Source organism: Crocodylus porosus, unplaced genomic scaffold (assembly GCF_001723895.1).
Source record: "Crocodylus porosus isolate Cpor-Errol unplaced genomic scaffold, CroPor_comp1, whole genome shotgun sequence".
NCBI lineage: Eukaryota > Metazoa > Chordata > Crocodylia > Crocodylidae > Crocodylus > Crocodylus porosus.
In genome coordinates, this window is record NW_017728931.1 from 64081751 (window position 1) to 64107554 (window position 25804).

General features: G+C 42.8%; 1 long non-coding RNA gene across 1 annotated transcript; it reads right to left on the reverse strand.

The window, feature by feature from the left end:
- Positions 1-2853: 2853 nt before the first annotated feature.
- Positions 2854-25509, reverse strand: LOC109316085. The gene is made up of 3 exons (XR_002102674.1): positions 25277-25509; positions 3580-3583; positions 2854-2864 (listed from the first exon to the last, which is right to left on the reverse strand). It is a non-coding gene; the product is annotated as an uncharacterized LOC109316085 (long non-coding RNA).
- Between the last annotated feature and the right edge of the window lie 295 nt (positions 25510-25804).

Here is a 25804-nt window from a genome sequence, read left to right on the forward strand (position 1 = left end):
AAAACCCACACATGAAAACTTGCTAGGAAGTGTGAGGACAGAGGTATGCAGGAATGAATATGAGAAAGGATGTGAAACTGTAACAAAAGGTGGAGAAAAGGATAGGTGGGAATGGAAAGGAAAAAGGTTTGAGGCCCCATGACAGGAGGACGTTTCATAGTTGGTAGGGTCGGAAGGAACCTGAGCAGATCATCAAGTCCAACCCCCTGCTATCGGAAGGAAAGAATGCTGGGGTCAAACAACCCTGGCAAGGTGATTATTTAGCCTCCTTTTGAAGACCCCCAGGTTAGGAGCAAGCACTACTTCCCTTGGAAGTTGGTTCCAGATCCTAGCTGCCCTGACTGTGAAGTAGTGCTTCCTGATGTCCAGCCTCTCAGTCAACTTATGGCCATTATTCGTACTTACTCCCAGTGCTCAGGGGAACAGGGACTCTCCCATTCCCCACTGGTCACCCTTGGTAAGTTTATAGACAGCCACCAGATCCCCTCTCAGCCTTCTCTTGTGGAGTCTGAACAGGTTCAGGTCCCATAGCCTATCCTCATAGGGCCTGCTCTGCTGCCCCCTGATCACTTGAGTGGCCCTCCTCTGGACTCTCTTGATAGTGTCCACATCCCTCCTGAAGTGTGGCACCTAGAACTGGATGCAGTACTCCAACTGCAGCCTGACCATTGTTGCATAGAGGGGGAGGTCCTTGGACCTGCTCGTGATGCATCTATGGATACATGACAAGGTGCGGTTAGCCTTACTGACCACATCCTCACATTGGCGGCCCATGTTCATCTTGGAATCAATAATGACTCCAAGATCCTTTTCTGCCTCTGTGGCAGAAAAGAAAGGAGTTCCCCAGCCTGTAGGTATGTTGCTGGTTCTTCCTCCCCAGGTGCATCACCTTGCACTTGTCTGTGTTGAAACCCATCCTGTTCTCATCCGCCCATCCTTGCAACCTGTCCAGGTCTAGTTGTAGCCTGTCTCTCCCTTCTAACAACCTGTAGCTCTATTTTTAACACTCCCATGTGTGCACTACTGTGCATGTTTTAACTGGGGGTCTCTGAGGTTCTCTCCCTCTCATGTTACTGAAATCTTGGGAGAAGGTCCCAAGTTAAGGCAACTTTCAGCTTCTGAAAACCTTAAAATATGGAGTCACGGTACATAATACCCAGTGTAGTTTAGGGAATTGGCTGGATCATGAGGGAGAAGGGCCTGGCTTGGAGACTGCCAAACTAGATAGGTTAGAGGTATAGCTTGGGAGGCCTGGTAGATGCATGGGCAGAGGGTCCAGGTGGTAGAACCTAGCATGTGAATAGGGCCCATCTCTATGTAAAGCTGAGGCTACACAACCAAGGAAATATCTATCCCTCTATTAAGTTGCTGCCCATTATTATTACATATACACAAATGCACAAAGAACAACATAGGCTGCTAAACAACAAGGAGAAACTGTTTACATGTTAATGGCTTCTCAAGTTGTACTAGCTTAAGAGGAAGATAAAAATGGCTGGGGTATAAATGACAGTAGTGTTAGCTAGGCAGTGATGGAGAAGGTTAGGGAAATAGTGGTCTTCCTTCACTTAAAGTTACTGTAATCCGTGTAATAAAAAAGTCAAGATTTAAGGACATAAACCATTCCTCTGATTTCTCTACTTGATCCTGTCAGCAGCTGCAAACTCCAAACTTTTGAATACATGCTCACTGCACCCATTACATTATAATAAAATGTACAAGAGCGAGGAGGAGCACTTAATGTTTACATAGCAACCATGTGGCCTAGTGAACAAAACACTGAACTGGGATCCAAACTTCTGAAAATCAGGCAATGAGAAGTTATATGTCAATTCAACCTTTACCCTGCCTTAAGGTAATAATGTCTCCGTATGGCTCAGCAGAACCAATATGGCTTGGCAGATAATCACTATGGGCCTCCACATTTCAAAGGCTTTATGTGAAGGAAGGACCCTGTCTGGCTCTGGTCAAACTTTCCATCAGGGGCTAAAACGAAGCTTTGAGAACTTAAGCGTTTTTCATAAATAGGCTTAGAAGATTTAATGGCAATGAGAATTGCTGGATATCTCGATGCTCAGCTTATATTTTTAGAACTATGCAATATTTAATATTTAAGAAGCATTTTAAAAATTAACTGGTTTGCAACATGCCAATACTGGATAACTAGGGCTGTGTGAAGCTTCAGTTGCCAATTAGATTCAGGGGAAATTTGGCCCAATTCGGCAGTTGAATCTCCAAATCTGAATCAAATCAGAAGACCCATTAAAAGGTCCAAATTGAATCTGAAGCTTCCAAATCTATTCGGATTGGGCAGGGAGAGGCAGACACAGCTGGGCAGCTGCAGGTTCTCCCGTGCCTCTCCCAGTTGTGCCTGCCTCTCCCTGGGTGGAGGGAACTGTGAGAGAAGCCTCCCTGGCTGCCTTGCCCTCCCCCACCCAGCCCCAGCTTCCCAGCACTTGGGGAAAAAAAAAGCCCCGCACTCACTGGCTACAGCAGCGGTGATCAGAGTCCCTCAGGTCTTGTGATGGATTCCCCCCTCCCCCACCCATGCAGTGGGGGGCAGCAGGGATTGCCCCCCCAGTCTGGCACCTGTGCAGAGGCAGCCCCATGGCACAGGTGTAGCATGTCTCAGCAGGGTCCTGCACACTGTCTGGGAGCTGGGGCCACTGGGGCTCAATGGTGCCAGGCTCCGGCTCACTGCTGGAGCCGCCCTAGCATCCAGACAGCACACAGAACCCTGAAGAGCCATGCTGCACCTATGCAATGTGACAGCTACTGCACAGGTGACAAGCAGGGGGGCATCCCTGCTGCTCCTCACTGGCCCATGCTGCATGGGGTAGCTCTGCCACAAGCCCCCAGAGGCCCTGATTACCACTGCTGGATCTGGTGAGTGTGGGGCTTTTTTTTTGCTTTTTTTTTTTAAAGTGCCAGGAGACTGGGGCCGAAGGGGGATGAGGCCAGGCAGGGCAGCCATGGGGGCTTCTCTCTCACTGTGGAAAGCCACGGTATCTGTAGAAGAGGAAAGGTTTTTACATTTTTCCCCTGCATGAGTGAAGTTATTGCAGCTGGTTCATGAGGGTAGTACCATGCTGATGTAGTATATTTGTAAATGTCTCTTTTTATCTATTATATTATTACATCTTAGCCTTGAAGATCTACTCTTAATTGTTGTTCTGAAAAGTAATGGGCATGGAGACAATGTCCTCAAAGCCTGTTAGATTCGAGAAACAAAGGCTACTGTGAAAGGAGACAATATTAGCAGCACAGTTTTCTCAAAACCCTTATGTAGGTGGGCAGTTGGGAAAAGGCAGAGAATGGAAAACACCATGAGGTCAGTTCAGCTTACATAATAGGGTAACATGTAATTGCCAAATCTGAGCTCTTGAGAATGCGGGTACTGCTTGATTGAGGCTCTGGCTCCTGCCTTCCACATTCTTATTCATTGGCAAAAAAAGACTATGCACATTGTGGGATGCAAGGTACCTAATAAAGGGGGTAAAACAGTGGACATGCTACCATTTAAGTGCCCTGAAAATCCAGGATTCCTGCCATATACCTCTATGTGAATGAAAGTTTGACCCTGCTCCACATGTTGTCATATGTGTGTGTGAGTAACTTCTTTAGTTTAAAAATGTTGCTGTAAGTGCCTTTACTATCATCTGCCAGTTGCTGATGATCCCTGCATGTTTTCCAGTCCTGAGCAAAAATGGAAATTCTCGGTTTCTATTAGGAAAGCTGCTCTTGTGGTCAGAAACATAAAGTACAGGAAATACTGCAAGAGAGTTTACTCATTGGTTTGGTAAGGAGTGAGAATTGTTTTAATTTATTAATTACCCAGATTCACTCCTGCATTCAAGTGATAAGCACTGGAAGAGCTTGGAAAATTTGTTTACAGCACTTACACACTCATATTTGTGAGAAAGAGTGCTATTTTCTGATAGTTACCTCCACAAATCATACCAATTTTATAGTAGGAACCAGATTAGGTTCAGTCACCATGTTGCTGTTAAAAAGGCTCAAAGTGTCATTAGCTTCTTTTTCTTCATGAATAAAAGTGACTCAACTTCAATCCTAATGTTTCAATTCTTGTCAAAAGCAGCAAATAGTCAAGGATTTCTACTTTTCTTACATTTGTGAAACATAGTCTGAGTCTATATGATTGATCCAAAAAATAAATAAATAACATTGATAGCGTATATTGCTCCCCTGTTCACCACCCAGTTCACTAGAACAAATCACACAGATCACATCCAATCACTATAGTCACCACATTATCAATCTTTTTTCTTTCTTCTATTTAAAGAATAACACAGAGAGATAGAACTGACTAGAATGCTTCCTCAAAGTGACAGCCTAGAGTCCATACCTCCATTTCCTTGCACTTGTTGGCAATGAAATCTCAAGTGTCTGATACCACACAAGGGGAATGATACCTGTTCTGTGGAAAATTAACAAAAAAGGTTTAAATATTGTTAGTAATGGAGTGCAATGAAATATGTAATTCCAGCAAGAAATCCAAGAAGATTTTGAATTATAGGTGGTCTATGCAACCCCTCTTCTACTATCTTGACACTTTCCCCATAGTTCCTACCCTGAGCTGTCAGGTGTTCTGGGAGCAGCTGCTCCAGATGGGCAATGTTGTCTCACTGGCTCCCTAGATGTAACCATCAGCTCAGCCCTGAGGGCCTGGGTTTATATTGAGGCAGCTCAGCCCCATCCTCCAAACCAGGAGCCCTCCCAGGGTCATGTGACTGTCTTGTGAGGCTGCAACACACCTGCCAGCTGCTCCTCAAACTGTTCAAGCCTCTTAAAATGGCTGGCACCAAAGGTACCCCTACCACAGTGACCACCCCTGGGACGGACAGTTACTACACACAGGAATACTTGGTAGCCATGGAATGGTAGAGTTAGCATGTGTGATGAAAATAGAAAACAAAGGAGAATGAGATACTGAGTGAAAGGAATATGGTACCTACCTTCACTTCTTTCACCTAGTCCTGCTGTTGGTACTGTTGATCTCTTCAGCCAGTCTCATGCACATGGGCTCTCCTCATCCTCCATGATCACGTCACTTCAAAACCTGGCAACTTAATGTTCAAATACTAACTTCTCTCAAAGTCCTTCCTCTTTTTTTATTTTCTTTCTTCAGTTTTCTATGTCTGACATACCTCTGATCTCTTTACCTTTTTTCTTTATGTCTGCTCACCTAGTCTCCACCATATTTTAGCTGTCACACATCCTGCTGCTTAAAGACCGAATAGTTTAGTTCAGGGGTGCTCAACCTCAAGTCTCTGGGCCAAATGTGGCCTGCAGACCCATGGTATCTCATCCATGGGGCTCTCAAGGTTTGTGGGGGTTAGGGGAGGCAGTGGCCATTAATATTATTACCATCCTCCGCTGCCAAATTCCCAAATCCTGCTTGGTGGGAAGGTGTTGGGCCACAGTCCCTTCCCTGTGAGCCCAAGCTATGACCCCTCACCCTGTGGCTCAATCAGGGCCAGGCCATGCCTCCTCTCCCCCCACAGGACTGGGTTAGGTCTGGGCTGTGCTCTCTTACGTGCATCTCCTACATGGCTGGACAGGCTGGGCGCCTTGCCAGCCCCAGTTTCATAGTTGGTAGGGTTGGAAGGGACCTGAGCAGATAATCAAGTCCGACCCCCTGCCATGCCAGGAAAGAGTACTGGGGTCAAACGACCCTGGTGAGGTGTTCATCCAGCCTCCTCTTAGAGACCCCCAAAATAGAAGCCAGCACCACTTTCCTTGGAAGTTGGTTCCAGATCCTAGCCGATCTGACAGTGAAGTAGCGCCTCCTGATATCTAGCCTTAATCTACCTTCTGCCAGCTTGTGACTGTTATTTCTTGTCACTCCTGGTAGTGCTCAGGGGAACAGGGACTCCCCCAGTGTCTGCTGGTCCCCCCTGACTAGTTTGTAAATGGCCCTCAGCCTTTTCTTGTGGAGGCTGAACAGGTTCAGGTCCCTTAGCCTCTCTTCGTAGGGCCTGCCCTGCTTACTCCTGATCATGCGAGTGGCACTCCTCTGGACCCTCTCCATGTTGTCCACATCCCTCCTGAAGTACGGCACCCAGAACTGGATGCAGTACTCCAACTGTGGCCTGACCAATGTCACATAGAGGGGGAGGATCACCTCCTTGGACCTGCTTGAGATACATCTGTGGATGCATGATAAGGTACGGTTGGCCTTCCTAACCGCTTCCTCACACTGTCAGCCTATGTTCATTTTGGCATCAATAATGATACCAAGATCCTTTTCTGCCTCTGCACTGATGACAAGGGAGTTCCCTAGCCTGTAGGTATGCTGCTGGTTCATCCCCCCTCCAGGTGCATCACTTTGCACTTGTCAGTGTTGAAACCCATTCTGTTCTCATCCGCCCACCCCTGTAACCTGTCCAGGTCCAATGGCAGACTATTTCACCCTTCTAGCATGTCCACTTCTCCCCACATCTTAGTGCTGTCTATGAATTTGACCAGGGTGCTTTTTACACCTCTGTCCAAGTCGCTGATGAAGATGTTGAACAGTGTGGCCCTGCAGAACCCCACTGCCCACATCCCTCCAGGTCGAAAATGACCCATCCACCACCACTGTCTGGGTGCGGCCCTCCAGCCAACTAGTGACCCATTTGACTCTGTAGGTGTCGACACCACAGTCCCCTAATTTCTTAATGAGAATGGGGTGAGAGGCAGTGTCAAAGGCCTTCCTAAAGTCCAGGAAGACTATGTCCACTGCTACCCCTCCATCTAAGGATTTTGTGACCTGGTCATAGAAAGCCACCAGGTTGGTCTGACAGGACCTGCCTCTAATGAACCCATGTTGGTTGTCCCTAAGCATAATATCCCCTGCTGGCCCCTCATGGACATGCGACAGGATAACTCTCTCAAAAAGCTTACCCAGGACCAAGGCAAGACTGACTGGCCTATAGTTTCCTGGGTCCTCCTTCCTTCCTTTTCTGAAAATGGGGACCACAGGGGCCCTTTTCCAGTCCTCTGGCACCTCACCAGAGCACCATGAGTGCTCGTAAAGCCATGCCTTGGCCTTCCTGACCGCCCCCCTACAGCCCCGAGCAACTGCAGTATAGTCCTCCCTGGTGATGGCCCCTCCCTTCCATTGGGTGTACACCATCTTTTTAGCTAGGAGACAGTCCCGTATGCTTTTGGTGAGCCATGGGGGCTTTTGTGCCCTCTTGCCCCCTTTGATCCACATTAGGATTACATCCCTTTGGGCTTAAGGAAAGGATCTGGCTTTGATTGGTGCTCTAAAGGGGCCTGTTGTAGTCTGGTATTCTTTATTATCTTCATTAATGATTTGGAGGATAGGAATGAGTAACATACAGTAAATCTGCAGATGACACCAAGTTGACTGGAGTTGTAGACTCTCTGAAAGGCAGGGTTAGGATACAGAATGGCTTTGATAAACTAGGCAAATGGTCTGAAATTAACTGAATGAAAAATGGACAAATGCAATGCCTTGTAACTGCTATACCAGCCTACCTGAATTAGTCTACAAGGTGCCACTCTGTCCTGCCTGCTATCTGACATTACACTAACATGGCTAAGTATCTCTCTCAAATAAAGGAAAGTGATTCATATCCCCTACCTGGCACTGGTAAGTTCTGCTCTAGAGCACTATGTCCAGTTTTGGGGACCACATTTCAAGAAAGATGTGGACAAACTGGAAAGAGCCAAGCAGAGAGGAACAAAAATGATTAGAGGTCTGGGAAGTACTACTTACAAAGAGAGTTTGAAAAAACTGGGATTATTTAGTTTTAAGAAAAGAAGGCTGAGGTGGGATTTGAAAAAAGCCTTCAAATACCTGAAGGGTGATTAAAATGAGACTATCCTCTTTGCTACAGGGAACAGGGCAAGGAACCATAGTCCTAAATTACATCAAGAAAAAATTAGGTTGGATATTAAAAAGACCTTTCTCACTATTGGGGTGGTTAAACACTGGATTCCCCATCCAGAGAGTGTGGGAAATCTCTATCCTTGTTTTTTAAGAGCAGGTTAGACAAATACTTGACTGGGATGGTTTAGACAGGAACATTCCTGGCTTGGGAAAGCGTTTGGACTAGTTGACTTTGTGGATACGGACACAAATTACATATAAATTGGTATAAGTGATCAGAAACCAGTTCAAATCTGTAACACAACAGAAGTTAGTGCACATAAATTGCTTTCAAAATGGCCCAAACCAGTTTAAGATAAACCTGGATGGATCTGGATATAGTATCAGACATAAGTGATTTAGGTTAAATCAATTTATTTAACTTCTGTTCCAGGTCCCTTCCAGATTCAAGTTAACTTACAGTCCCCCAGAATCCAAGGATTTTTTGCACCTCCCTCACAAACACCCCCCCTTCCCCCCCAAGGGTGGGCAGGCTAGCCTTGCTCCAAGCTGTCTGCTCCAGCTGAGCAAGAAGACATTCTCTAGTGCCCCCCCCAGCTTCTGGCCTGGACCACTACAGGTATGGGGATGTATTTCCAGAGTAAAAATGGATGCCTGTTCACTTATCAGTCCAAACTACGTAGCTTAGACTAACCCGCAAAGATTGAATGGATTGGGCCTCAGGCTTTTTGACAGTCGATGAGGAACTGTCCTGCCCTAATTTTCTATGATTCTATGATTGTGTACTAGTTCATCCCTTTTGTTGTATTTCATTATTTCTGTTATATTAAAACTTGATTCTATGAGATACAAAAATAGGTAGGCTTGATTTTTTTGGCCACAGACCTTTTTTAATTGAATGAACTAAAATAAAACCAAGTATACATTTGGAATGACTAGTGTGACTGAACAAATATTCCAGTTTGGAAAACAGGACTTCTGAAACCATGCTGCAAACTGGTAGTATGAAATTCTCTCTGTCTAAAATCTTCAGTGCCAATAATAAGGTATTCTGTGTGTCAGAAGTCCCCTTTCCCTATCTTTGTGGAAACAGCAGTCATAATTAGCATTGCGTTATTAGTAAAAATTATGGCAGAAAGATGAGCTCTGAGGAAACATTACCTGCCTCTATCTGGCAAACAGAACAAGCTTTCTTTTTCTCTCCAACTTAATTTAGTCAAAAATACGCCATTAAGTGGAAATGGGATATAGTTTACTGGAAATAAAATCTTAACCGGCATACTATCCCCTTGATACATCACTGCTAGTTATGGAAGTTACAGAAAAATAGCTCTGTTCTCTTTTCCATACAAAAATAAATCCCCATTCCAAATGATAAACTAAAACTCATTATTTTATCTCCTATGCTGTTCTGATCTCTTCCTCTAAATAGTCCTACTATATATCAGGAAGTTATGTAGTAAACCGCTGACCCCCTGCCCCCAGAAATCTTACTATCATCAGATTTTCTACATTCAAAAACAGCCTTAACAACTTTCTGGGGCTGAGTTTTCCTGTATATTGTGGCTACCCCTGACATGTAACAAACTAAAACTCTAATGTGCAATATTTTTATTTCCCATATAGGGCATCAAATGAGTAAGATATTTCCAGTGGCTCTTTTCTCTTTCAAGCTCCTCTAGAACACTCTGAATGTTGATGATAAAACAATAATTTCCCCACATAAAACGAATGAATCCTTGGCAGCTGATCTATCTACTAGAATTATTTCATATATCTAATCATAGTCTTGAGTACAAGAACTAAGGATGCTGGGGTGGGGGGGAAACGACACAGATATTTTTATAAGCCTGTCTTAATAACTCTGAATAGTGTATGGATGCATTTGTTATACAAAACTCAGAACCTTCACTCATACTGAGCGGCAATGTCTACACGAGCCACTACTGCACAGTCAGTGGTTACTGAGTATTCATTTAGTATTTGTATAAGCAAGTACAGCTTTATACAAGTACTAAATAAATGTGCAGTAACCCCAGTTACTGCACACTAGCACTGGCAAATGCCTTTTTTGTGATGCTACTGTGCCTAATACTACTGTAAAGTGCCGTCACATCACAGTTTTTGCAAACCAGCTTAACCAACAGAGGTACAGTTTGATATTTATACATTTGTGTGTGGATACCAGAGAATGAATTAATGGAGGGCTATGATAAACAAGATAACTCGGTGCATGAGAGCATAAAAGAGAGGGGGAAAAATGAACTCCATTTCTACCATCTGGCACGAGCAGCTGAAGCAGCAATCAAAAGCAGGGATTGATGCAATGGGAAGGGAAGAGACAAAATGAGGCCAACTGTGGTCCTTCCTTTCCCAGAACCTTCTTGGTTCAAGAACTATACAGGAGAGGAACTCTACTTTCACCATTCAGCTACTCATGAATGCCACGTGCCCTCGGAGGCTGGGGGGCAGGGCATGGCAACCACCCGCAGGCAGCGGAGGTGGTGTTGGTGACGTGGTGGTGGTGAGCGGGGAGCTCCTGCAGGCAGTTGTGGCAGTGGCAGTGGGAGGCGGGGTGGGGGGTGATGAGCACCAGTGACCAGCAGTTGGCGACCACCCACAGATGCCACCAGCAGCAGCAGCAGCAGCCAGCGGTGATTGGGGACCACCCGCAGATGCTGCAGGTGCCGCCGGCAGCATCGGCAGTGCTTTTCACAGGGGGTACACCGCCAATCTCAGGGGGTGCACACGCTCCCGTGTACACCCACTACACATCACCAATGCAGCCACCTATATTCATATCTGGTGAAGCTAGGATACAGGTGATGCTCCCTACACCAGTTATGTGTCCTTGGGGAAAAAACTGCTGAGAGGAGACAGCCAGAAACTTCAGCTTGTAGGAGACATTTCAGAAGTGACCAAAGCAGGGATTTTCAGTCATTTAGAGCTTCCAGCATGTTCTGACTGGATTCCCTGTGGTGACTGGCTGTTTGTGGCAACTCTCTCCCCTCACTCTTCAAAATATCTTCATCTCAGCTTCACTTCACTCTTGCTCCTAATACCTTATTCTCCCTTGCCCCTGCCTAACTTGGTCCCATTCCCCTCCCCACTTACATTCTGCTTTTCTTTTTTTCCATTTAGCTATTTATCTAATATTCCTCCCTCCTCATCCCCAATAAAACAGAACAAGACATATGTATGGAGCTATTTTCATGTTTCCTGTTGGTCATGTGTTATAGCACTACTCTCTCCTTGGTCTGTCTTGTCTATTAAGAATTTTAACACCCATGGGCCACAAACTGCTTGCTACTTTGTATGTGTCCAACATCTAACATAATAGGGTCCCATGCCTGTTTAGGCCTGACTATTATAAACATAATTAAAAATAAAAAATATATATATTTTGCATCCAATCCTGTAGTTCCCCTAGGTTTTTATTTATTGTAGACACTGAAACTAGGAGAGACACCAGACAGCTGAATTAATAAAGCTACTTTCTTTATTTGAATATGAGTGTTCTCTGTCTTCAGAAGGCTTTACTTATCTCAACATATTTCAGGGTTTTTTGTTGCTGCTATCCAGGGCAGTCACCAGAAGGAGGCTCTTCCTGGTCTGATATCCGTTTACAGACAAATAGAAACAGGATATCCTGAAAAACTGTAAGAGAATATATATGCACACATTTCTGATAGCAGATGCCCTTCCACTTTACAGAACACCCAGGGTATCTTCCCAGGTCTCAAGGTAGGAAAAGACAACAAACAAGATGGAGGCAATTCCACGGGGACTTCATACTACTCATTTACCAAACTGGGAGCAATTTTGTTTCTGTTACAACCATAGGGTAAAGCTGTATCAAGCTTATGAGGAGGTGCTTATATAACTCTTGCCCTAAAAGTATAAATATAATTAAAATAACTAGTAAATTTAATACAGGAGTTCCAATTCAATATACATAGCCAGTAGGGCTGTCTAAATCCTTGGTAGCTGACTGAATTCGAAGAAGATGCAGCCCAATTTGGCAGCCGAATCTCCAAATCCAAATCAAATTGGGAGACCCATTAAAAGTCTGAATTGAATCAGACGCCTCCAAATAGATTCAGAGAGATTCAGACATTCAGAAGGCTTGCAGTTTTTTTTTATACGAGTTTTGCTTTCAACAGTTTGAAGTGCACTTTCACAGAAACCCCTGCACCTATCTCTTTGAAACATGGCAGACTTCATGCCCTCAGAAGTGACTACCATCCCTGCCTGCTGTTTTCATCCAAATCTGCAACAAAATTACCAAATTATAGGTATTTTAGTGATTCCCCATTATAGTCTATGGCCAAATCTCCTAACTGGTGCCCAATTTCCGAATCCAAATCAGATGAATCGAATTGGGACAGTGATTCAAATCAGCAAATCAAATCAATGTCTCTCTGAATTGGCTGAATCTGAATCCTAAGTGAATACTTACTGCTTTGCACTGGCTTAATAGCCAGGAACTAAAACTTTTGACAGTGAACATTTATTACCAGCGAAACTGCACCAGACTTCAAAATCAATAACAATATTTTGTTTTTCTAAATAAAGGCTAGAATCTCAACTCAACATAACTGTAGGAAGGGTGACACAAATGTGATCTGAATGATGCATTTTCTCCATCTAAACTGTGAGAGTGGTTGGACATCACAGTAGTCTCTGGAATAAGTTAAAGCAACCTCAAGGGTCCTCTCACTCTTGTGCTTGGATGCAACAGTCCTCAACAAGCCATCCCAAAGCCAGAGATTCCCAGATTATAGAACTGACCTGGCCACAGTTCAAAGCATCTACAGACTCCTTATGCTTTGGAGGGCATTAGGATTGTAGATGCTGACTCTGAGGCACATTCAGATCTTCAGTGGGTGCTTATGTCAGTTGTCCACCTGAATTAAAATAACGCAAAGCAGGCAGACTGGAACGTAGGATTTTCCCTTAAGCATTTCACTGCTGGAATAATTAAAATATCTATATATAGTTTAGTGCCTATAAGTAGCATCGATGACTAGGGCTTGCAAGTCCTTTCTAGTATATACTTTCATATGGGCAATATTTTACTTCACAAAATGAAGGTTTCTAATAATACTGCAAGTAGAGATGGAATAACAGAAGTACTCAATGATTATGCCAAGACTTTAACCAACACTGCAATTGTACTTAACCATCAGCCTGTTTGACCTTCTTGCCATCTTAAACATTATGCATCATCCTCCCTTTCTTCTTTATTGACCTCACTGGGATTTCATAGCACTGTCCTCGCTTGGATTCCCTCCTCCTTTTCTTGATGCTCAACTGGTTTCCTTTAAAAACTGTCTCTCTTCTCTACTTTCCTGCTTGGTTAGGATCTGCTAGGGGTCCACCCTTGTTTCCCCCTATTTTACTTGTACTTTGTGTCACTGAGCAATACTTCTGCTCCTTGTGTAAATTATCCTCTCTTAGTAAAACCAATGTTGTTATGTATATGTTCTATGGAGGCACCTTGGAAACTTAGTCATAGATCTGGGTCCAGTTGTTCAGATGCATCACACACAGACTTTTCTGATTCATCAACCACTGAGAAACAAACAGTTTATCTGTCCATCCCATGTTTTTTCTTCAAAATAGTTTTCTTTACAGGAACACCTCTAGTTTCAGGGTACTGAATGCCTGCTATATCTCCTAAAATTAATGAAACATCAAATGGGAATTATCCTGCAGCTACAGCTAAGAATATTAGTTTTGTGTATGCGGACAAGAGAGTTGGGATTCAAAAGGAATGACTTTACAGTTTTAAATGTCAATTCATGCATAAATATAAAGAACATTGTGGTGGCGAAGGGGGCCATTGAGAAAAAAATATCAAATGGTATGTGTTTTTTTCCTATTATACCTTTGAGCACCAGTAGATGTAGAATAGATATTTTTCCCCTTTGGGAAAAACAGCCTATGCATTTAAAAATGTACAGATGCTCTACACCATGACAAAATGGTATATAGCATCTATACTTCTCAATTCAAATACTTACAATTCAATTCAAATAGTTTTTCTAACACCCAGAATATCTATGATTGTATATTGGAGCACAGAGGCAACCACTCTGAGGTATATGATTGGAAAGACTGAGGGGACTAGGAATGAAAATTTGTGTCACTTTGTACCATGCAGCCCCGATCCCTTTAGGCTCCTGTGTGCAGTCCTAGCCTTATTGAAAATCAATAGCAAAATTCATATTGACTTTCATGGGTCAGATATCACTCTTAATTATGTATTTAAGATGCTGCTCAAATTACCTAAAGCTTCAAATGACTTCTCAAATTACCTATCTTACAGGTTCAAGAAACTGTGGAATCTGAACACCTTGCATGAGATACTCAGTGTCTTGCAGGAATAGACTGATTAAAAGAGGTCTGTCATTACAGCACCAAGTTGCCTAATGGAAAGCCTCTGGAAGTCAATGGAAATTAACTCCTCCACTTTCAAAATGACCTTAGTACCCCTGGTTTGGAAAAAAGCTTGAAATGACATTGTGAAAGATGTGATGTAATTATTTAAGATATACAAGGGGTTCATTTACATGAGATGATATACTGTAGAGCTGACTAATTAGCTCCACAGTAATGTGTCACCGTCTAGTCATGCAGTGCTATTAGGCTGCAGTAAACCAGTTAACTCTACTGTAGGATAGAGCTGCTTGACAAGTACTACCCAATAGCAAAGTAGTTATGTACAGAACAACATATGCGTAGATGGTGATGGGGTTGGCTGGGGCATGAGGTTGCTACAGTGTGGGGGTTGCCTTCCAGTTAGCCCCCAGACTCTAGCACCCCTGTGCCCCAAGCCTAGGCCTCTGAAGCATGTTGATTGATGGGGTGGAAAACTCCAGGCTGGCAGGCTGGCCCCGCAGACCCACTGCCAGCCAGGGCTATACCACCCGGCTCAATGTGCTGCAGTCCTGGGTACATGTGAAATGCTGCACCCGGGAACAATAAACTCTGGTGCAAACTGGGCCAGACTTTGTTGTATTGAATTAAGACCAATTGTACATGCACCTAGTATATGCTATCATAAAGAAATAATACAAATTATGTAATAATTTTTATAGCTGAGTTAGGTAGCTCAATGTACATGTTTCAAAAAGGGAACTTTACTTTACCTTCTTTATTTTCTGGAACTCCTGTGTCAGCTAATATCTGTAAAAGTATTAGATTTGCTTATAACTGATTTCCAGGAAACTCTTTTGGAAGGCCTGCCTGCCTGCCTTCCTTCCACTACCCACAAAAATGCTGAGAGGTATATTTGTGAGAGACATTTGCGAAAGGAAATTCCTTAAAGTAAGCAGGTACAAACTTGTCTCTGTTTAATATATCTGACAGGGCATCATGAACAAAAACACAATGCATCAACCAAACTTTAAGGAAACAACAAGGGTGGAAAAAATATCTGCTTCATCTGACATGTTTTAAGAACTAAAGATAAGAGGGAATTATAGAATTCCTTATAGGATGAAATCCTGGAGGTACTGAATTCAATGAAAACTTTGTAAGTGAATTCGTGAGGGTCAGGATTTCACTCATAACACAAGGAAAGCAAATTGTTTAAAAGGTGAAGAGGAAAATTTTTTTCAACGGACACTGATTTATAACAATGTTTCTTCAAACAACAAGTCAGATTTTTAAACAAATACTCTTTGATCCCTTTAGTATTCACTTCCCATGACTATTCTTGGAAATGAGCTTCTCAGTGTTCAAAGCTAGGAGGTGTCAAGCAGACATTTGAAAATTCTAGGACGCTACCAATATTCAGATTGGAATACACAGATTTGCTCATTTCCCTTATATTTCTGTTATCTGACCAAATGAATTAAGGAATAAATAGCAAATTAATTATATGGATGGCATACGTTGGATTTCAAATCCTTTCCTAGGTCAAAAGAAAGATGAGTTTAGTAGACCATAATTTATACATACCCAAAACCCACTGTCATAAACCCGTCCATGCAGGGTTCTCAGAGCCCTGAGTTTCTTTCCACTGCACTGCCACTTGCCTCAAAGAACAGACTGAGGTTGCCCTTAGCTAACTCCTTAACCTGGAAATCCTCAGCTTCACTGACTATATCAGACCTTGTAGCTGCAACGAAGGGATCTCTGCCAGCCCCAGGTGGTCACCCCACTGGGTAATGAAATAAATTATAGTTCCCCAAACAACAAAAAGATTTATTATGTAGAAAAAAATATTTATATATGCACACCAGACTTGGTTTTGAGATAGAAAACCAAAAGAGAAGAGTCTTCACCCTTCATCAGGCTACTCCCTAAATCTCCTAAGAGCTAGTAGCTCCAAATTCTGCTTGCCTGCTAATTCTGCCAAAGTGGGACACTTATTCTATCCTAGATGGACTTTACGAAACCTGCAAGCCAGCTCCCTATCAGCATTAGTCTCATTATCCAAGAGTCATCAGAACCCTCCAGATAACCGCCTGATCCCCCACTACTGAGTTTTATCAATGGGTGGAGAACTTGTGTTTTTTTAATTTGATACTCCTATGTAAATGGTCATTTTTGGATACTCAGGAGTAACTCTCTTCTTCTGATGGCCAGGTCCTTGGTTTTTTGATAAATTTCTAATTCAGGTGATAGCCTATGAGTCTAAAGTAATTATTTTAGAGATTATCCCTGTTCAAATTAATAAAATGATTTTGCAGCAGCAGATGGTCTCATAAATTGCAAATTAGTTAGAAGCTGAGCAGAAAATAAACAGAAAATGATTAATAAATTAATATTTGTGGATGTCTGTCTTTTAATATAATGTCCTCTCAAAAACTCCCCCTTTCCTTCTGTCATTCCCAGTTTTTATATGTTCCTTATCACAAAACTATTTGAATTGTATAATTTAATGGGTTTTCAGAAACAGCATTAAAAGAAGTAAAGCACTGAATATACAGTTCTTCATTTGGAACTGAGAACAGAGTCTACTACTTCAGAATCCCCACTAAAGTCAGGGACCTTGGCTTTAGGAAGCATACAAATTTGGTCCCCTTGTTCATAATATCTTTGAAAGAAGATATAAAAAATCCGTGTGTATGTGTGGAAATAAATAACACAGATTTACAGGATGTCAGCTCAGATCAAGTCTTAAGTCAGATTTGTGGAAAATGTTTGCTTACAGATGCATGCAAAAATTTCTGTGGGCTTAAACTGTTCTCACTTGATCTGTAATTTCATTGATTTAGTGCATGGAATACTAGTTATTAGAAGAGGACTGATAAGCCATGTGCATCTAAAATACTGCTTTGCTAACCACTGACATTTTCACTCTCACTGTGACATTCTGCTTTGTGAAGGGACACAATATGTCAGAAACTTTGACTCCAGGCAGATTTTGATTACATCTGGCAGCTGCCAGGATTTGCATATACGCACTGGTGTCCTTAATAGCAGGTGCACGAGAGCAGTCATTCACTTCCCGAGAACTTTCAAATCATAGAAAAGTACAGGTGGAAGGGAGCATCGGTGGCTATCTAATGCAACCCCCCACCAGAGGCAAGATCACCCCTATTCAATCCCTGTTCAAATCCAGCATGTGTAGGGATCATGCAGGAAATGGGGCAGCAGAACACATAGGGATTGAGTGGGGTAAGAGGGATGGGGCAGAAGTGTGCATCGGGGATTGGGCAGCTGTGAGCACTGGGGACCACGCAGAAGATGGGGAGGCAGTGGCAGTTTGGGGGAAGGCAGCTGTGCAGGCCACCTCGTGAAATGGAAAGCTCCCATAAGGAGTAGGCAGGGACTAATGATCTAGTTTCAGTCTCTCTGGAAGAGCTGGGGTTAAAGAACACTTTTCTAGTATCCTCCAGATGGACTTGCTTCCTCCAAGGTAAGGAGCTTGCAATATGACCTATACTATGCAGGGATCAATGGCAATTTTCATCTGAAACAACTGTTTTCATCCAAAGAGTATCATATTACCCTATAGAAAGTGCTTTCCCATATGCTCTTCAAATTACATCTGCTCAGAAAATTCTATTAGATTTAGGTCATTCAGAAGAATTCATACTGTAGTGACACTATTAAAGCAAAAATACCTCCATAAGTCAACAAAAAATAGTTAAGCCACTAAATAGCAGGCAGAACATTTATAGGTAAGGTTGCCAGTTTGTCCTTAACTCTTTTTTTTTTAATAAAAGCAAAATAGTAGGCTATGTTTGAAGGATTCTTTTCAGATGAGTACGTGTAATTGGGAAAGCTAAGACAGGCAGCAAAGTTCCCTATTTTGAGTCATAGTCTAGGCGAGTTTATAAGCTGCTATGGCTTCCTGTATTGTCAGCCCTTCCAGCCTCTAAAATGTCCTCAGAACTAATTTAAACATAGTGCTTTTTCTGATGCTAAGTACAGACATTTGGGGAGGTTAAATCGGGTTCAAAATGTCAGCCCAATTTAAGCTTAACTCGTCCCGGTGATACCCTTAAACTTACATATCCAGTCTCAGTGACCAGCAAACAGTCTAAACCTGTAACTGTACAGTAGTTCCATACATGCAAACCAGTCTAAATGTTGCAGAACCCAGTTTAAGATAAACCTGGATCTAAGTAGTATTAGACTTATTATACTGAGGTCAAACCAGTGGATGAAACTTCTGTCCACTTCCCCTATGCAGCCCCAGGGCTGGGAAAACTCGGCCACTGGCCCTAGTCCCACATTGCTCTTTTCACTCCCCGCTCCCTGGTCTATTTTTTGCCACTCACCCTCCCCCCAGCTCTTGCTCCACCACACCACCAGACAGCCGTCTCAACCCCCATTCCACAAGCTGCTCTGGGTACAGCTACTTTTATCAGTGTTTGTAGCTGCTGAGTGAGTAAGTCCCAGTGGGGGGTGGGGTGGTAGAAATGGGGGTGTAGGTTCATTGGAAGGGGACCCCATCCCAACCATGGGTCATGCCTTCCCCCTACATCTCATGGGTTGTGCCCACCACCCACCCTGTCATCTGCAGGTTGTATCTTCCCCCCACCCCAACTATGGGTCACACCTCTCCCTCATCCTCCAATGGACCCCCAACCCCCTCCAGCCTGCTAGACCCCCAACCCCATAGCTAGTCCCCCCCCCCATCCTGACTTACCTGATATCAGGCAGGCATTTTGAATAGATTTAACCTCAACATAATGACCTCAATGTCTGTACAAAGCCTAAGTGTTTTAATTATTTAAATTATCCATAGAAATGAAACTTTGGGCATCTGATTTGGAAAAGTGACTGTAATATTTTGACTTATTCTTTAAGGAAGAAATTCAACATAATGACCTCAATGTCTGTACAAAGCCTAAGTGTTTTAATTATTTAATTATCCATAGAAATGAAACTTTGGGCATCTGATTTGGAAAAGTGACTGTAATATTTTGACTTATTCTTTAAGGAAGAAATTCTTCAAAAACGGGAGGAAGGAGGACCTGGGAAACTCGGCCAGTTAGTCTTACCTCGATCCTGGGAAAGCTTTTTGGCAGAATTATTCTGGCGCATGTCCACAAGGGGCCGGGGGCGGAGATTATGCTTAGGGGCAACCAACATGGGTTCATTAATGGCAGGTCCTGTCAGACCAACCTGGTGGCCTCCTACGACCAGGTCACCAAATCCTTAGACACAGGGGTAGCAGTGGACATCGTCTTCCTGGACTTTCAGAAGGCCTTCAACACTGTCTCTCACCCCGTTCTCATCAACAAACTGGGGGACTATGGTGTCGACACCCACACAGTCAGATGTGTCACCAACTGGCTGGGGGGCCACACCCAGAGGGTGGTGGTGGATGGGTCATTTTCGACCTAGAGGGATGTGGGCAGTGGGGTCCCCCAGGGCTCGGTCCTCAGGCCCGCACTGTTCAACATCTTCATCAGTGAGTTGGACGAGGGAATGAAAAGCACCTGTTCAAATTTGCAGATGACACTAAGATGTGCAGGGGGCATGGGCATGCTAGAAGGGAGGAATAGACTGCAATCGGACCTAGACAGGTTACAGGGGCGGGTGGATGAGAACAGGATGGGATTCAACACTGACAAGTGCAAGGTGCTGCACCTAGGCAGGAACAGCGGGCACCATACCTACAGGCTGGGGAACTTCCTTCTCGTCAGTGCAGAGGCAGAAAAGGATTTCTAGCCCTACACCTTGCTGGGGTCGTTTGACCCCAGTACTCTTTCCTGCCATGGCAGGGGGTCGGACTCGATGATCTGCTCAGGTCCCTTCCGACCCTAGAAACTATGAAACCTCTGACCACTATACTCATGTAGAACACTTTGATCCTAAGACTTTTTGCATTATATTGACCAACACACAATTTATTTCAGTGACATAAGATAAGGAAAAATTAACTTTAATGACTTTAATTAACTTTAGTAACTACGATACTAAATATGAAATGTAGTTCAGTTTGATGAAGTTAAAAGTAGCTCCAATCCACCTCCCAATTTCTATACTACTTGCAATTGATTCATTCTGCTTTTCAAATTTGTTTTCTCCTCTCCATGTGTTGTTATGAGGACCTCAACAACATAATCAAACAAAAGAAAATTGGCTGTCTATACCAAGGCAAAACTGAAGTGACTGTATGCTACGATGTTAAATTTACTGAATTAGTAGTAGTGTGGGAGTGAGTGGGGAAGCTTGGCATGATGTCTAGGTACTGCCCATGGTTGGGGTACCAGAAGGGATATAGGATGTGGTGCCTTCCCCTCCTACTTCTCCTTTCCCCAGCACCTTTCTTTTAGTGACTCCATCTTCATCTCCAGCAGTGCAGAGAACAGAGCAGCAGCAGTGGTGCAGGAGTGTGTATGACTGAGTGAAGCTTGTCTAAATCTATCCCGACTAGGTAGTGCATGAGGGGGGATAGGGAACTGTACAAGATGCAGTATAGGCAGTTGTACCTCTGCCCAGTGTAAGCAGATTGAAAAATATGATTTTTTTTTTATCCACAGTCTCTTTTCATACAGTAGTCTTGTGTGTGATGAATTCCATTAGAACAGGGGAAGAAAAAACATATCCATGATTTTTATGTCGACACATTGACTTTTGATTTTAACTTCAAATCATTCAGAGGCAACAACATATCAAATGCGGTGGCATGTACTATGAAATAACTGACTTACCAAAGCACCTGTTCTGAAAGTGACAAAGTGTGTGCCCATGAAGCGATCCCTATGTTCCCATGTAATCTCTTGCATCCATGTGATGATCCATGTTAGTCAGTGAGGTTTGCCCATATACAGTAACACATCTGTAAAATGCAGGAAATATTTCTCTATATCAAAAAAGTGTTGTGAAAATGGGTATATTAAGAGGAAGAGATGCTCACATGCTATCGGCAGGGATGTCATAAAAGTACTTAAGATACAAAGACAGAAAAAAAAGCGTAGAGTCTATTTTTTAAGTACTACTTTAATTTTGGAGATTTGAATGTAAAAAAATATGTCTCTGCATAGAATACTTTAGTGTGGGTTTAGGAGCCAACAACCTAAAAATGTAAATGACAGGCAAGTCTCTAGCTAGAGTTTAATCTTCCTTTCCAAAGTCTACCTAACTAAAATATTTAATTTAGACTTTGAGTTTAAGTTTAAAATGTGAGTTTATTTTTTCCTGGTCTAAAAGATACAGCTATAAATTCCTGTGTGAAGTCTCATTTATATTAAGGAAGCAAATGTAAGTGCAGCATTGTGATAAATATTGAGGCAATTGTCATAATATTAGTTGTCAAAATTCCTTTCCCAAATGCTTTCTGTTAATAGTTCCTTGTTTCCAAGCTTCACCTTTAGATTTCCAGCTGTCTGAATTCCATAAATAGTTTAAACAAAAGCATACAAAACTTCTGATATATTTTACACCTGTCTACTAAATCCAAACACTTTCTTTTTATGGCCATTTGCAAATGTTGTTTGTATGAGTTTGGTGGGCTTAACATTAAAACATTTCCCAAAGCTGCTTTTAGAGCAGCATTTAAGCAAGGAAATGTCATGAAGGTGTTAGTTCTGAAGCTTTACTATCCTACAGCATTTTCTTAGGCTCCCTTTACATCAGTAGTTTTCAAATTTTTTTCATCTGCGGACCCCTAAACAATTTTAAATGGAGGTGTGGACTCCTTTGAATTGTAAGTGTGGGTATTCATATACTTTTGATTGATCATAGTAATCTTTTGTGGACCCCTTAGACAGTCTTCAGACCCTCAAGGGTTCAAGGATCACAAGTTGAAAACCACAGTTCTATATGTTATGGGTATTGCACAGTTAATTGGTTAAAAGTGCAATCACTTTAAGATAAATACTTTTCACATCTAACTTATCACACAATAAAAAGTTCCAGCCAATGATAAAGTTAAATGTGCACTAACATTATACTTGGTTGCTACCAAGCTTTAATTTGCACATGTAGCAGGATCTCCACAGTGGCTGGGGAGTGCACCATGCCCAATGTGAAACCACCAGGCCCTGGGGATCCCAGGGCTCACGGGTGCATGAAACCTTTGGGACCTAGCAATTGCAGGTGCCCTGATACCCAGAGGTCAGAGGTACATAAAACCACTGAGCTCTGAAGATCCAGGCAGCTGTGATCTAGGGGTTTCATGCATCTGAAGCCTTGGAGATCATGGCTACCACTATTCCCCAGCCCAGGGGCTGCTTGGATCATGGAAGCTTCCTTCTTGTAGGTACAAGGGGAGCTTGACATCAGGCTACCCCTGTACTGGCAATACGGCGTGATAGGATCTAATGCACAGTCCCACAATCACACCTCCTGCCATGCATGTTTGACATGGCAAGAGGCAAAGCTATTTGGAATGTGCATTAGATCCCTTGGCACCTATACCTGCATGTGTAGAGGGGGCCTCACAGACATAATATTTCTGTGAAACCCATTTGAAAGTACAGTATTTAGTTTTTCATTTTAGTCAGTTTAAATTATTAAGATTTTCTTTACACTACTGGATTATACAAACTGATAATTAGTCTCTCATAAAATAAGCATAGATCCCCTCCTAACAAAACTCTATTGGAGAAAAAATTGTGATTGCCTCAAATTTGTAAGTTAGGGTTTCAATATTGCAGATTCTTACCGTGTGCTCTTCTCTACATGTGAATAGTACCACTAACTTTTAAGACTCAGGACACAAGAGTCATGGTTTTTAGGTTAAAAACATTAGCTTTCTAAAACATAATTGATTAGTTAGGGCAAAACTAAGTCCTAATCTGAGTTTTCAAAACAGGCATAGGAATTTAAATGTAGGTGCATAACATTAAGAAGCTAGCATAATTTAGAAGCCCAGTCCCATTTAAAAAAATAGCTTATGATTCCTACTTGGATTTTCAAGCTTCTGAATATAAGACTTTTTCAAACTTGAAGCTAGACCTGAAGAAGAACATCTTGCATCGAAAAGCTTGTTTAACTCTATCCCAGCTATACAGTTGGTCTAATAAAAGATATCAAACAAAGAGGCCCTTGCTGCTCTCATAATTCCTGAACCGTCACAGTTACAGCATATTATTCAGAGATTACAAAAATACAAGTATACTTATACTCACAGAACCCTCTAGATGTTACTTTTTGAAAACCTATTATGTACCCATTTTACGAAAAGTCTGCTTTTAATTAAAATTACTTCCTTCAGCTCTCCAAACCCAAATAATCGCAAAGGATGTACACAAGCCAAATGTGGAGCCCATGAGTTTTTATATGGGTACTGGGGCTACTGGATATCTGAAACAGAGGCATAATGGGACACCTGAGCACCCTGGGCAGTAGTGGTGCATGGGGCAATGTCATTGGCTGCACTAGTTGTGGCATGGTGGTGGCTGGTCCAGCGGTGAAGCTGCTGCAATTTTTACACACCCTCACCAGGGTTGGTACCCACAGTTCATGCCCCAGTTACCCCCCACCCCTTGTTAGGCTACTTCTCTGGAGACACAGTATGTCCATCTTCTGAATATGGCTTCCTCCAGCACCAGTATGTGGGTAGAAGCACTATGTTGCAAAGGTAGCACAGACTGGGGCTGTAGTACCTTTCTCTAAGATCTTCATGGGGAGGGAGAAATGGATATTCAGGGGGGAAACAAAACCCCGGGGGGGTGGGGAACAAGTCAGGCTGAAGCAACCAGAGGCTCAGTCCTCCAGAGACACTCTGGCAGTCCTCCACAGTCCTCCAGAGATGCTTTGGCACAGTGCCAGAGCATCTCTATGATTGGACCCAACTTTTGCCAGGTGAGCAGGGGGTTGGTGGGCTGGAGGAGGGGGAGAGGGGACCTCAGGAGGCTGGTTACAACAGGGGAATGAGCAGGGGACTGGAGACAGCCCCAGAGACATTCCCCTGCTGTCCCCTGCTCTCCCGAGGCTGGAGATAGCAGGGGAATGTCTCCATAGCAGTCTCTAGCCCGCTTCTCATTCCCCTGTTGTAACCAGCCTCCCGAGGACAGCTTCTTTCTAAAGTGGAAAGGGTAGAGAAGAGTACCACAAAGTATCATTTGAGGACAGAACAAAATGCCTTTTTAGCTCCTGAAGAGATTAATTTGTTTAGGTAATCAAAAGAAAATCAACAGATAGCTTTATTACTGTGTACAAATAGGCTCACCAGAAGAAAATACCAAGTACCAAAGGGTTCTTAAACCTAGCAGAGAAAGACATGACAAGAACTAGTATCTGGAGGTTCAAGTAAAAAATGAAGCACACATGTTTAAAAGTGATGACGATTAACAACTGCCAAAACAGTTCATTTTCTGTCTTGTGAAGTCTTTAAATCAAGACTGGATGTCTTTCTAGAAGATATACTTTAGTCATATACAAGTTATAGGATAAAATACAGAAAAATCTGGATGAAATTCTGTGGCCTAGGTTATAGGATGTTACTCTTAATGATAACAAAAATATGTTTAATCCACTGTCTTTTATTGTAGTGCTGTCTGTTCTGAGAGTCTCCTTTAAAAGAAGTGAAATAGTATTCCTGATCAACACATACATGTTTTTTGGAGTCAGTAGCTTTTCTTAGGCAACAGGAGAGAAGAAAGACTTTTGTTGCATTCTAGGTAGCTTGGTAACCAATAACATTGAAAATCTGGCAGCAGGGTCTTCATGATACGCTACATAAGCCTACTTGTGCCCTAGGGTTCACTGGGACACAAGCGTATTCACTGTCTGCTACCTGAACTAGCTAGATTACAACTAATTTGGGCATGGATGTGCATAGTACATTGACACCAGCAATTGCAATGTGGTACAACCTGCTTATTAGTGACAGATACCAGGCAAAAAATATTGCTAATAACTAGAGATCGTAGTTATCTCTGATTTTTAAAAATCCCCAATTTTTGGATTAAAAAAAGTAATGCGAACTTTTTCTGTGATTAAAATGAAATAACACTATTATATAGATTTTTTCCATGATTAAAATGAAGCTACATGTCAAGTAACCCTGAGTTGCTGGCCAGAGCAGGTTTTTGTATTGCTGGGGCCAGGACAGGGCAGGTTTTTGTACTGCTGGGGACAGCACAGGTGCTGGCTCTGGGCTCTAGCTTCCCTTAGCTGCAGGTCTGGGAGGAACCGGGCAGGGTTACTTTGCCCCACGTGGCACAATTTGCTCCACAACAAAGTGCATGTCCGAGCATGTAAGCTGAGGCAAAAAGCCCCAGCTCAAATTTGCACCACTTCTATTTGAGCTGCTGCAAGTGCACGTGCTTGCATGTATGGACATGCCCATCAAGCCAGACGCTCTAGAACCTAGTAGCTGAAGTGCCTTTGATGCTTGTCTCCAAGTATGCTTATGTGTTACACTGCTCAGTACACCTGGGAAGTTTTGAACTTCCACAGCACTAACTGTGATAATTACACCTGAAAGAGGTGTTGACTTTTTCAGTTCACTATAATAGTACCCTTAAAAATAGTAGCTCCAGGTCAAAGTTGAATGAAGAAGGGAAGCCTTCAAGTTTT